At 38.9% G+C, this 12,572-nt stretch overlaps 1 pseudogene; it reads left to right on the forward strand.

Annotated features, from left to right (window-relative positions):
- The first annotated feature begins 4,336 nt into the window (after positions 1 to 4,336).
- Positions 4,337 to 11,341, forward strand: LOC119530364 (annotated as a pseudogene).
- The last annotated feature ends 1,231 nt before the right edge of the window (positions 11,342 to 12,572 follow it).

A 12,572-nucleotide genomic window follows, 5' to 3' on the forward strand; every position in this document is an offset into this window, starting at 1 on the left:
AATCACTATCTATGGAAGCTCTAGTCTTACAAAACATATTTCTCATATAAGAAGACTCACAACTTGAAATTACTCCTTGATCCATGGGCTGCAGAATTGATGTTGTGTTAGTAGGCATGAAAACAACATTAATATCATTGTGTATCTCCATCTGAGCTCTTGAGTGACCAGGTACATTATCAACTAACAGTAATGTTTTGAAAATAAACTTCTTTTCTTTTCCTGAGTAGTAGCTTTCAACAGTGGATTTAAAATATTCAGTATATCATTTTATAAGCTGATGTGCTATCATCCAGGCTTTGTTGCTCCATTTGTAGACCACAGGCAGAGTAGATTTAGCATAATTCTTAAGGGACCTAGGATTTTCTGGATGGCAAATGAGCATTGGCTTCAACTTAAAGTCACCAGTTGCATTTGCCCTGACAAGAGTATCAGCCTGTCATTTGAAGCTTGGAAGTCAGGCATTTACTTTTCCTCTCTAGCTACAAAAGTCCTAGATATCATCTTCTTCCAACACTGCATAAGGCTATTTTGACTATCTTGAAAGTCTGTAGTTTAGTGTTACCACCTTTATCGGTTATCTCAGCTAGATCTTCTGGATGACTTGCCACAGCTTCTACATCAGCACTTTCTGTTTCACCTTGTACTTTTGTGTTATGGAGACGGCTTCTTTCCTTAAACCTCATGAACCAATATCTGCTGGCTTCAAACTTTTCTTCGGCAGTTTCCTTGCTTCTCTTAGCCTTCACAGAATTGAAGAGAGTTAGGGCTTTGCTCTGGATTAGGCTATGGTTTAGGGGAATATTGTGGCTGGTTTGGTCTTCTATCCAGACAACTAAAACTTCCTTCATATCAGCAATAAGGCCATTTCACTTTTTTATCATTTTTAGTCCTTTACTGGAGTAGCACTTTTAATTTCCTTCAAGAACTTTTCCTTTGAATTCCTTACACTTTGATTTCTGATACTCTAGCATGAAGGCACCCTAAGAGCACATTGCTTTCACTTTATAGTTCTCATATAAATGTGTACTCCAATCCTACCATGTGATGTAAGGCCTAAAATTATAGTCCAATATTGATTGCTGCCTTTATATCAATCAATAGAGCACCAGATTCCCTAATTTACCCTATGCCTCTATTTCCATGATGAGGTTCCCTAGCTACACAACTCTCCTTATTGAGGGAATCAGGCACAGATCCTGCTACCTGGCTATTTGGTGCAAGAAGCCTAGCTTTCAGCCTTTTTTTTTTGCTTTTGGCATGCCGTCCTCACTAAGCTTAATCATTTCTAGATTTTGATTTAAAGTGAGAGACATGCAACTCTCCCTTTCACTTGAACACATGGACACCATTGTAGGGTTATTAATTGGCCTAATTTCAATATTGCTGTGTCTCAGGGAATAGGGGGGCCTGAGGAGAGGGACAGGGATGGAAAGAGCCTTTCAGTGAAGCAGTCAGAGTACACAAAACATTTATCGATTAAGTTTGCTATCTTTTATGGGTGCTGTTCGTGGTACCCCAAAACAATTACAATAGTAGAATCAAATATCACTGATCACAGATCACCATTACAGTATAATAATAATGAAAAAGTTTGAAATATTGTGAAAATTACCAAAATGTGACACAGAGACATGAAGTGAGCACATGTTGTTGGAAAAATGGCCCAAGAGATTTGCTTGATGCGGGTTGCCAGAAACCTTCAATCATAAAAAGTGTCATTTCTGTGAAGTGCAATAAAGCAGAGTGCAATAAAATGGGGTGTACCTGTACCCCAATTTGGACATGTTCTTAATCTTAATCTGTGTCCCTGTGAGTGTGAACCCATTGTAAATAGGATCTCTTGAAGATGTTATTTTACTTAAGTTTTGGCCCATCTGAATGCAGGTGGGCCTTAGTCCAGAGATAAAGCCAAGGATTGCTGGTAAGTCAGCACTAAAATGCTAATGACTGCAAGAGGAAGCAAGCCTTCTAGTGTCTGAAACCACATGACAATAAATTCCTGTTGTTTATGCCAACCCATTGTGTGGTATTTGTTGTAGTGGTATGGCAAACTAAGACAAGATATACAAAGGGCACCATGTTAAGAATAATTAAAATGATTTCTTCGGAAATCTAATGTAGCACCTTTATCCTTTTCAAAGACTTTTTCACATACTAGGAAGAGTCCCAAAGACGTCTCTCATGTGTGCTCTTGCATAAGTCTGATTCTGATCCTGATCCTTCCATTGATGAAGAACCCACTTGAAACGTCTTCATCAGTTCTACCAGCCCCATCTCCCTCCCCCTGCACTGCCACCTGTGCTATCACCACCTTCACCACTGCTTCCTGCTGCTGCTTCTGTGGTTGGTGCCAGTGAAAACCACAAATACCAGCACTAAACCTCCTAATGAGAACACTTCTGATAATTGCGGTTTTGGCATTGCAGCACAGCGGCAAAAATCCTCTTCTAGATTCAGATTTAGATTATCTGCCTCTTTCCCCCCTTCCCTTCCTACTTTCCTTCCTTCCTTCTTTATCAAAAAACAGTGGTGCGCACGTAATGTATACAGATACTGTGCTATTTACATGAAGTTGGAATATGGTTATTATGGAATTTTGTAATGTGGTCCCTAGCTTTTAAAAAGAAGCATGTTTCTACAAAAGTGATTAAGACAAGAGCAAAGAGTGGATAATTCTCTTTGTAGTGGAGCTAGATAATTTTTAAATAAATACTTGGCTTCCTCAATTGGTGCTATTTTTATTGGTGGTAATCTTCTTCTAGGATCTATTTCTCAGAACTAAACAGATCCATTCTTTTAAAGTTATTATAAACAGATGATAGCGTAATGAAATGCATGCTAGGCAAAATTTAAAGATCAAATAAATACAGTTATGTTGATGTGTATGTATTAAATTAGTGTCCTCATTTCTCTCATAGCTTGTATGAAGCATGCCTGATTTATAGATGTTACCAGTAACAGAACATTGGGAAGGAAAAGGAGAGAGGGAATTATTGAATCTAGAAAGTGCTTTGGTTTTTTTCACATTGGTTCCTCAAAATTTTCATGAGATTGTGGAGAGGGCAAGACAAGTATAATAGTTTTTTTCAATAGAACTGTTGTGGAAACGGCTTCATTTCTTTTCTTCTATAAGAAATGGACATCTTTAACACATTAAAGGTGTTAACACTCTACTGTAGATAAAAATAGTAATTGAAATAAAAGAGAATAGCAATATGAAATATGTTAAAGCAAGGTAAGATATTTATTATGAATAAAACATTTTAAGTTTGGTTTTATGCAAAATATAGAAAACATGCTTAAACTTTAACAGGTGTTTATATCCTCAGAAGTAACAATCATTGATTCATTTTTCTTTTTATGAAATTTGACCCTTTAACAAATGAAATGCTGATATTTCTGAAAGTCTGATATTAATGTATAGGTATTAGGAGGTCCATTCCAACAACTTATTTTTAACAGAACATTCTGTAACTTGAGCATATGGACTTAATGTTTGCTTCCAGATTTAAGATATGGGCCTCTGGCTTCTGGGCCAGGGCCTATGCCTAGATGTAGTACACACAGGTGGCTCATCTTAGCAAGCACGTTCCATTTCGTGGTGGTTAACTGAGTAGACAGTAAGATTAAATGCCTCTCTCGTCAGGGACCCAAGAGTTGCTGGGATAGTCCAATAACTATGCTCCAAAAAAGTAATGACTAGACTAAAGAGGCTAACATGGTCACTGACATTTCCTTGGTACACAGGGTGTGACTGCTGTCCTTTGTTGAGAGGCTGGGTTTTTGTTGCCATTGCTTTAATTTTTACCCGTATGGGCACAGCAAGGAGTAACATCATTGGTATTTGTTTATCTCCTTTGAGAGCCAGTGCTTTTCCTGCCCAGCTGCCTTTAGTTTCAGAAGCCATTATGCATGAAGTGATAGAAGCCAAGTAGCAGTTTCCTGTATTTGTTCCTTAACAACTTTTCCTTCTATACTTTCATTCCCTTATGTCCAAATGGTCTCTTTAAGGGAGCCAGAACCCAGAAAGTGAGTTTCCCAAAGGTAAAAGAATAGCAGTGATTAAGCCTGCCTTAAGCATAAGGGGCTTGTTGTACCATTGAAAAACATAAGTGATTTAATTTCTTTACCTTCTCATATATCTAATCTGGACTTTCCATCATTAAAATCATTTTTGGGATGAAGTTATTATCTTTGTTAAAACGAATTATTTGCAAATGTTTACTCTGTTAGGCACTGGATATAAAAAAGGAGTTCTCAAGCCATTACTGGATGGTATATGATGGGATAATGCTTCAATAGGGATGCATAAGGTATTGAGAAATGGAAAAGGATGAATCTGCCTAAGCAAGAGAATGGAGTTGGTGAAGGTGAGACTTGAGAAATGAGTGCACTTAGCAGGTGGAAGGAGAGGTAGGTGTTTCAGAAAAAAGAATTAAAAAGCATGTCCTGTGGAAATAGTAGGAGACAAGAAAAGAATGGAAGGCAAAGTCAGAACATGGAGGGGTGTGCATAATTGAATAAACAGTTTACACTATATTTATGGTTTTGAGAAATGCTGAAATATTTTAAGCAAACAACCAGCATCATTAGATTTCCAGCAACACAGATGAATTTGAGTACTAAAGGCTGAGAAAACAGAAGTTTGATGCAGAGGTCCTTGTTAGAGCTGGTTGGGATGGAGAAATGCCAATGACAGTGGAGAAGTAGGACCATGAATGGAAAGTATTTAGGGATACTCAATGTTTTCTTCTGAAGAACATCAAAGAGCATAGTACAGAGACATATGCATTGGATCAGTTACCTGTCAAACTGCAAAATTTGAAAAAATATAGCACACCTTGGGTAAGTTCTAGGTGCAAAATAGTCATTTAGGACTGAGAAGTATTGCTCCAGGAAGAGAGAAAACACTTGAGTTGAGCATGCTGCAACAGAGCAGTAAGCGGGTGTCAAATACACAACACTGTGTAGAGAACCCCAGGTGTGAGGATTATTTGCTTCCAAATTGCTCGTGCATTGCTGTGTGAGAATTTTTCAGATGATAGCAGCTAATATTTCTATCCTTTATTTTCTAATTATTAACTGTAATAACTCACAATTTACTTTATTGTAGAACTTTTACAAAACTTTGAGAAAATGAAATTAATTCTTATCAAAGTCTGTCCTCCACCCCACCCCCCAAAAATGTAGCATGTAGCATTGTGCTGGAGGTTTATAAAGGCAGCATCAATCTCCTAAAATTTTTACCATGAATATTTAGCAAATAACTTAAAACATTATTTTCTATCAAAATTACACAGATAAATTGATTAAAACACAAAATGCACATAAAACATTGGACATATAATTAATTTACTGTGAGAAGTCAAATCTCAAAGTTACATGTTTATTCCTCCCTGCTATGAGGACTATTTCAATGAGAATATTTCAAATACATTGTGTGGCGGCTTGGAACTATGTACCCCAGAAAAACATATTCTTAATTCATCCCTGTGGATCTGCACCCATTGTAAATAGGACCTTTTGATGAGGTTACTTCAGTTAAGGTGTGGCACAAGAAAATGAGGATGGGTCTTAATCTATTACTGCAGTCCGTCTATGCAGAATGAAATTTACAGAGAGAACATCAAATGGAGCAGCCAGAAGCTGGAAGTCAATGGAACCAAGAAGCCAGGAGAAGCCACCATGTGCATTGCCATGTGACAGAAAAGCCAAGGACCAAGGATCACTGTCAGCCAGTGTCAGAATGCCACAGTCTTCTGGGAGAAAGCATCACTTTGATGACAACTTGATTTCAGACTTCTAGATTCAAAACCATGAGCCAATAAATTCCCATTGTTTAATCCAACCCATTGTATGGTATTTGTTTCAGCAGCCAGGAAAATAAAACATATTGCATTAAGATATTTTCCAAATAATAAATTAACCTTATGTTTCTAGCTGAAAATGATAATATTTGAATGTATCCAGGGTTTATCAAATCAAAAGAGTAAAATTTTCAAATATGTTCTATTTTGTCGTATTACGGTATCTTTAACGGGACCTAAAATAAAGCTCCATCATATTTCTTACAGTCAGTTGAACTCTTGGTGGACTTGGTAGGCAAAGAAAAAAGATGGCTTTTGTTTTAAAATTGAAACAGTTGGGACATTGTGGTGTAGGCTTTCTCTCTTTAACGCAATGAGCACATCTCAGTCCAAAACATCACACCATTTGGAGTTTTGTCTTGGTTTAAAAACGAACATACCTTTCTTGATAAAATACTTGATCTCCAGTTGAGCAATGCTATCCTGGTGTAACATAGTAGCAGTACTGACAAAATATGAAGATAATGAGATTGGATGCTTCTTTTCATTTCCAAAATCATGTGTTCCAGTTCAGGACCTCATTTATTCTTGTCTGTCTTACTACAATAGCTTCCTGACTGGTCCCTTTGCCTTTGATCTCTCCTCACTCACATCCATCATTCCACTTGATTAATCTTTCTTTAGTACCATTCTCCTCTTGCCACACTATCCTTCTCAGAAACTTCAATAACTCTTTACACTCTCCATTTTTAAATAAATATTGTAAATCTTTTATATCAATTATTTGTAACATTTTTGGCTCCTGGAGAAAGAAATCTGTTAATCTGCTGAAAGTTATGTACTCTCTCCCAATAAAATTGCAAGGATATTCACATTTACATCAAAGTTCTAATAAGTCTTGCTGATTCATGGACACCCTGAAACACCTAGGACTAAGAACTCCATTTTTCATTTATTCAACAAATATTAATGAGCTTTTTACTCTATGGCAAGCAGTCTTCTAGGTGCTGGGAATAAAGTATTGAATAAAACAGACTAAAATTCCTTCCCTCATCTGGTTTACATTCTTGTGAGAAAGGAGAGAATAAAGATATATAAATAAAATATACAGTATGTGAGACAGTGGTGAGTCCTACGGGGAAAAGTAAACACAGACATGAGACATGAAATGCTGAAGGGGAGTTGAGAAATTAAATATGTCAAACAAGAAAGCCATCACTGAGACCATGACTTTTGAGCAAAGTCCTGAAGGAAGCAAGTGAGCTAGCCATATGAATACTTAGGGAAAGAATATTCAGGCATTGGAAATAACGAGTGCAAAGGCCTGAGGTAAGTGTCCTTGATAAGTTTTAAAAAGGAAAGGAAGGAGAGAACCTAAGATGGCAGCTAGGTGAGACAGGGCAAAAAAAAAACACCTCCATGAAAAATACTAGATAAAAACCAGAAAGTGACCCAGAACACTGCATCCAGTGTAGCACAAGCCAGACAAGATCTGCTAAATCCACAGAGAATGTGCATTTGGTGAAACCAGGAGTCTGCATTCTGAAACGAGTAAGTAAGCCAGCAGAAAGTCTGGCAGCCGTGCTGCGGTGTGGGGAAACGGTGGGCTGGCATTTGGAGATGGACTAGTTCTTTAAAAAAAAAAAAAAAAAAGCCCGGGAGTGGCTGCAGATACAACAGGGAAAGCCTCACAGTGAAGCTTGGCGGGAGCGGGCTGGGTTAACCCCTAGGTGTCTGGTGTGGAGGATACTCCTTCTCACACCTGCTGCTGATTGTCTTGAGACCAGGGGAGCAGAGGTGAGCCAAAAGGAGAAAAAAACACATTCCTTGCAGCCATCCCCGCAGCGGGCAAGGGATGCTCCTGTCCGGGCCGGACCCACAGCCCAGAGCCGTGCCAAGAAACCCAGTGCGACGGGGAGTCTTTCCCACAGCACCACGCACATGCCACAATATCGGCCGTGTACAGTGGCCTTTATTGCACCCACAGCTGATTGTCCCAGAGCTGGAAGAGTGGAGCTGTGCAAAAAGGAGGAAGTTAACCCATCCCATTCAACCATCTTTGAAGCAGGCTGGGAGCGCCCCCACACAGCCCAGCGACCCAGCGCTTCCCTGGAGGCCAGCGCGCACTTGTGATGTGGCACAGCCTTCCCTCAGCAGAGGTCCTGGAAGAGCACAGCTGGGAAGGGGGACCCGCTCGGAAACCCCAGGGACCCTACGCGAATACCAAGGACTTGTGGGTCAGGGCAGAGACAATCTGTGGAAAGACTGAAATGAAGGTTTAGGCTCCTGCAACAGCCTTAAATCTCCGGGGACATCTGGGAGGTTTGATTTTTAAAGCTGCCCTGTCTCCCTAACCACCCAGCCACACACCCCACATTCAGGACTGACAGCACTAACAACACATTCAAACTTGGTGCACCAATTGGACCCCACAAAAATCAGACCCCCACACACCACAAAGACAAAGTCGGGGAGAACTGACTTGAGGGGAATAGGTGACTCATGGATGCCATCTGCTGGTTAGTTAGAGACAATGTACGCCACCAAACTGCAGTTCTGATAAATTAGGGATCAAGCAGAGCAAATGCCAAGAGGCCGCCAACAACAAAAAATCTTAAAGCATATGATAAAACCAGATGATATGGAAAACCCAAACCAAAACACCCAAATTAAAAGATCAGAAGACACACAGTACTTGGCACAATTAATCAAAGAACTACAGACAGGCAATGAGAACATGGCACATGATATAAAGGACATGAAGAAGAACATGGCACAGGATATAAAGGACATAAAGATGACCCTAGAAGAGCACAAAGAAGAAATTGCAAGAATAAATAAAAAAAATAGAAGATCTTATGGAAGTAAAAGAAACTGTAGGCCAAATTAAAAAGACTCTGGATACTCATAATACAAGATTAAAGGAAGATGAACAACAACTCAGCATCCTTGAGGACCACAGAACAGAAAATGAAAGACCAAAAGAAAGAATGGGGAAAAAAATCAAAAAAATCGAAATGGATCTCAGGGATACAATAGATAAAATAAAACGTCCAAACTTAAGACTCATTGGCATCCCAGAAGGGGAAGAGAAGGGTAAAGGTCTAGAAAGAGTATTCAAAGAAATTGTTGGAGAAAACTTCCCAAACCTTCTACACAATATAAATACACAAAGCATAAATGCCCAGCGAACTCCAAATAGAATAAATCCAAATAAACCCACTCCGAGACATATTCTGATCAGACTGTCAAATACTGAAGAAAAGGAGCAAGTTCTGAAAGCAGCAAGAGAAAAGCAATTCACCACATACAAAGGAAACAACATAAGATTAAGTAGTGACTACTCAGTGGTCACCATGGAGGCAAGAAGGCAGTGGCATGACATATTTAAAATTCTGAGAGAGAAAAATTTCTAACCCAGAATACTTTATCGAGCAAAACTCTTCTTCAAATTTGAGGGAGAGCTTAAATTTTTCACAGACAAACAAATGCTGAGAGATTGTGCTAATAAAAGACCTGCCCTACTTCAGGTACTAACAGGAGCCCTACCAACAGAGAAACAAAGAAAGGATAGAGAGATATAGAGAATTTTAACAGACATATATAGACCATTACATCCCAGGTCACTGGGACACACATTTTTCTCTAGTGATCATGGATCTTTCTCCAGAATGGACTATATGCTGGGACATAAAAACGAGCCTCAATAAATTAAAAACAAAACAAAACAAAACAAATTTGTTCAAAGCACATTCTCTGACCACAGTGGAATACAAATAGAAGTCAATAACCATCAGAGACTTGGAGAAATCACAAACACCTGGAAGGTAAAAATGAAGGGGAGATGAACACATTCCTGGATAATCAAAAGCTGAGGGACTTCACTACCAGTAGATCAGTCCTATAAGAAAAGCTAAAGGGAGTTGAGCAGGCTGAAAGGAAGGGACATTAAACAATTGACTGAAACCACATGAAGAAATAAAGATTACCAGTAAAGATCACATGGTAAATATAAATACCAATACTACTGCATTTTTGATTTGTGACTCCGCTATTTACTTCCTACAGGATCTAAAATACATAAACTGTAATGATTAATCAGTGGTGTTGGACTCAATGTAAAATATGTAATTTTTGACAAGAACTACATAAAGGTGGGGGAATGAGGGAGTAAAGGAAGATAGTTATGTGTCATATTGAAGTTAAGTTTTGGTATCAAAGAAAAACAAGATTGTTATAGATTTAAGATGTTAAATTTAAGCCCCACGGTGAACACAAAGAAAGTATCAGAGAATATGACTATAGAGATGAAAAGTAGAGTAGGGGTTCCCAGAAGTGGGGGAAGGGACAATGGGGAGTTAAGAAATGAGTGCAGGGTTTCTGTTTGGGGTGAAGGGAAACTTCTAGAAATGGATGGTGGGAACGTGATAGCACTGCAACATTCTAAACGTGATTAATCCCACTAATGGAATGCAAGGGATGGAATGGAATGGGAAGATTTAGGCTGTGTACATGTTTCCACAGTTGAAAAAAAAAAAAAAAGACAATCTAAATAGATGACAATTAAATGCCAAGGATGATCCTGGATGGGATCTGAGGATGGAGGAGAGGAGGCTGAAAGGGACACAGATGGGACATAAGGGGAAAAAAAGGAAATATAGAATGTAAGCTTTGTATCAATGTTGAATTTCTTGAACTTCTTATCTGCGATCAATGGGATTGCATAAAAGAATGTTCTTGTTCATGGGAATTGTATATGTGAATTATAGAGTTTGTTCAAAGATGTGTGCAGCTTGCTCTCATATGTTCAGAGGACAGAGCAATAGATGATGGATCATAGATAGGGAGGGAAGGAGGGAGGGAAAGAAAGAAATGGTGATGTGACAGGATGTTAAAGGTGGTGGATCCGGGTATCAGGGGAGGGGGGTTGGGGTATGCTGGGGTTCTATGTCTGGGGTTTGAACTGTTTTTGCGACTGTTCCTGTAAGTTTGAATTTATTTCAAAATAAAATTTCTTAAAATAAAAAAAAAAGAAAAGAAAAGGAGTACCATCGTCTCTTTGAGGGGAACTTGGTCGCTGCTGCTGCAGCCGCCCTTCAGTTCCGGCTCCCCTTGACTCCCGTGGGTTTGCTCTCGCCGAGAAACACGTGGGTCAGGAAGCTTCGCCACAGCCAGGGCTTTTAAGGACACCGGAGAGACACCGGTAGAACCAGAGGCAGCGATTCGCTGCGTTAGAATCACCCTAACCAGGCGCAGCAGAAGTCCTAGCGAGGGTGTGTGCTGACTTGATTAGAGGCACAAAGGAAAAGAACCTCTAAGTGAAAAGACCTGTTGGGATGTCTACCAAGACTCTTGAGAATTCCTACAAGGAAAATTCCCTGCAGTGAAGGTTCTAAGATTTGGAATCCTTTCCAGATGAGAATCCACAGCAATTCATTGACTTGCACAGTCCTTCCAAGATTGTTTAAACAGATTACTTCCATCAGTATTAGGCCAGGAGTAGAATGGATATCACCTTAAAAGATGCTTAAATCAACTATTTAATAAACTGATTATCAGTTTCTGGGAGAAACAAAACAAACAAAACAAAACAGAAAGGCGTACCATCGGAGCTATAGTGGAAAGAAAGAGGAGGTGAGCAATGTGAAACCAGATTATGTAGGGCCTTGTAAGTCATAACAAGTACATTTAAATATCTCCATAGTCTGGTTTTAATCTATTTTTCATCTTGACTGTGTCTACTACTTTATTTATATATAACGTAATTTTATTCAAACCTCACAACAAGGTAAACTTTAGCCTTGCCATTCTGTGTGTGTGTGTATTTATGCAAATATTTTAATGTGACTATGTGTATATGTATATAAAATATCTTCTCTGCAATTGGTAATTAGTAACTAGTTCATGCAAACTAAAATTTCAGAGTTAACACAGTACCAAAGGGATATTTTAACTTTAGGGCTTATTAATCATCTACAAGTTTAAGAAAATAATGTCACACTGTTTTTAAAGCAAAAATAAATTACATCACTTAGCTCAGTTAATTCATGTTCTAGTAACCACTGAGGTAAAGTTGTTTTTATTCAATGTCTTAATTTTAAGCAATTAATCCAATCACAAAGGTGTTAAATAAAGATCTCAGAATTCTTCAAGTATTTTTTGATCATCTACTATGTGCCAGACATCTTGCTAGGGACAGGAAATGCAATGAGATGGCAACTAGCTTTCACTGCATAATAAACTGCTTAAAACTTAGTGACCTATCACAATAAACCTTTATTATTTCTCATGGTAGTGTAGATCAGCTGGCCAGGTCTTCTGGTCTGGAACAGGGGATATCTCAGCTCGGTCCATTTGTTGTAGGAGAGCCTCATACCAATCTGTGGTTATTGGCCAGGTGCCTGGTCTTGGCGCGTCATCTGGCATAGTTCAGGTCAATTCCATGTGGTCACTCATCTTCCGGGAGCCTAACCTGGACTTTTTACAGCAGAAGGAAGCAACAATGACCCCAGGAGCAGCAAAAAGGGAAAATCCCACAATTCAAGTGTTTTGCATGGCTCTGATTAAGTTAATATTTCCTTTTGTCATTGGCAAAAGCCAGTCACATGGCCAGGCCTGGAGTCAGTGTGGGAAGGGATTGCATAAGGGTGTACATATAGGAAGACATGGACAAATGGGTGGTCCTTACTGCAGTAGTTTACTTTAAATAGTATACATTACTGAATGTAACGATTCTAGTAGACTCTCTTGTTTACAACAGTT

The sequence above is a fragment of the Choloepus didactylus genome, chromosome 3, assembly GCF_015220235.1.
Source record: "Choloepus didactylus isolate mChoDid1 chromosome 3, mChoDid1.pri, whole genome shotgun sequence".
NCBI lineage: Eukaryota > Metazoa > Chordata > Mammalia > Pilosa > Megalonychidae > Choloepus > Choloepus didactylus.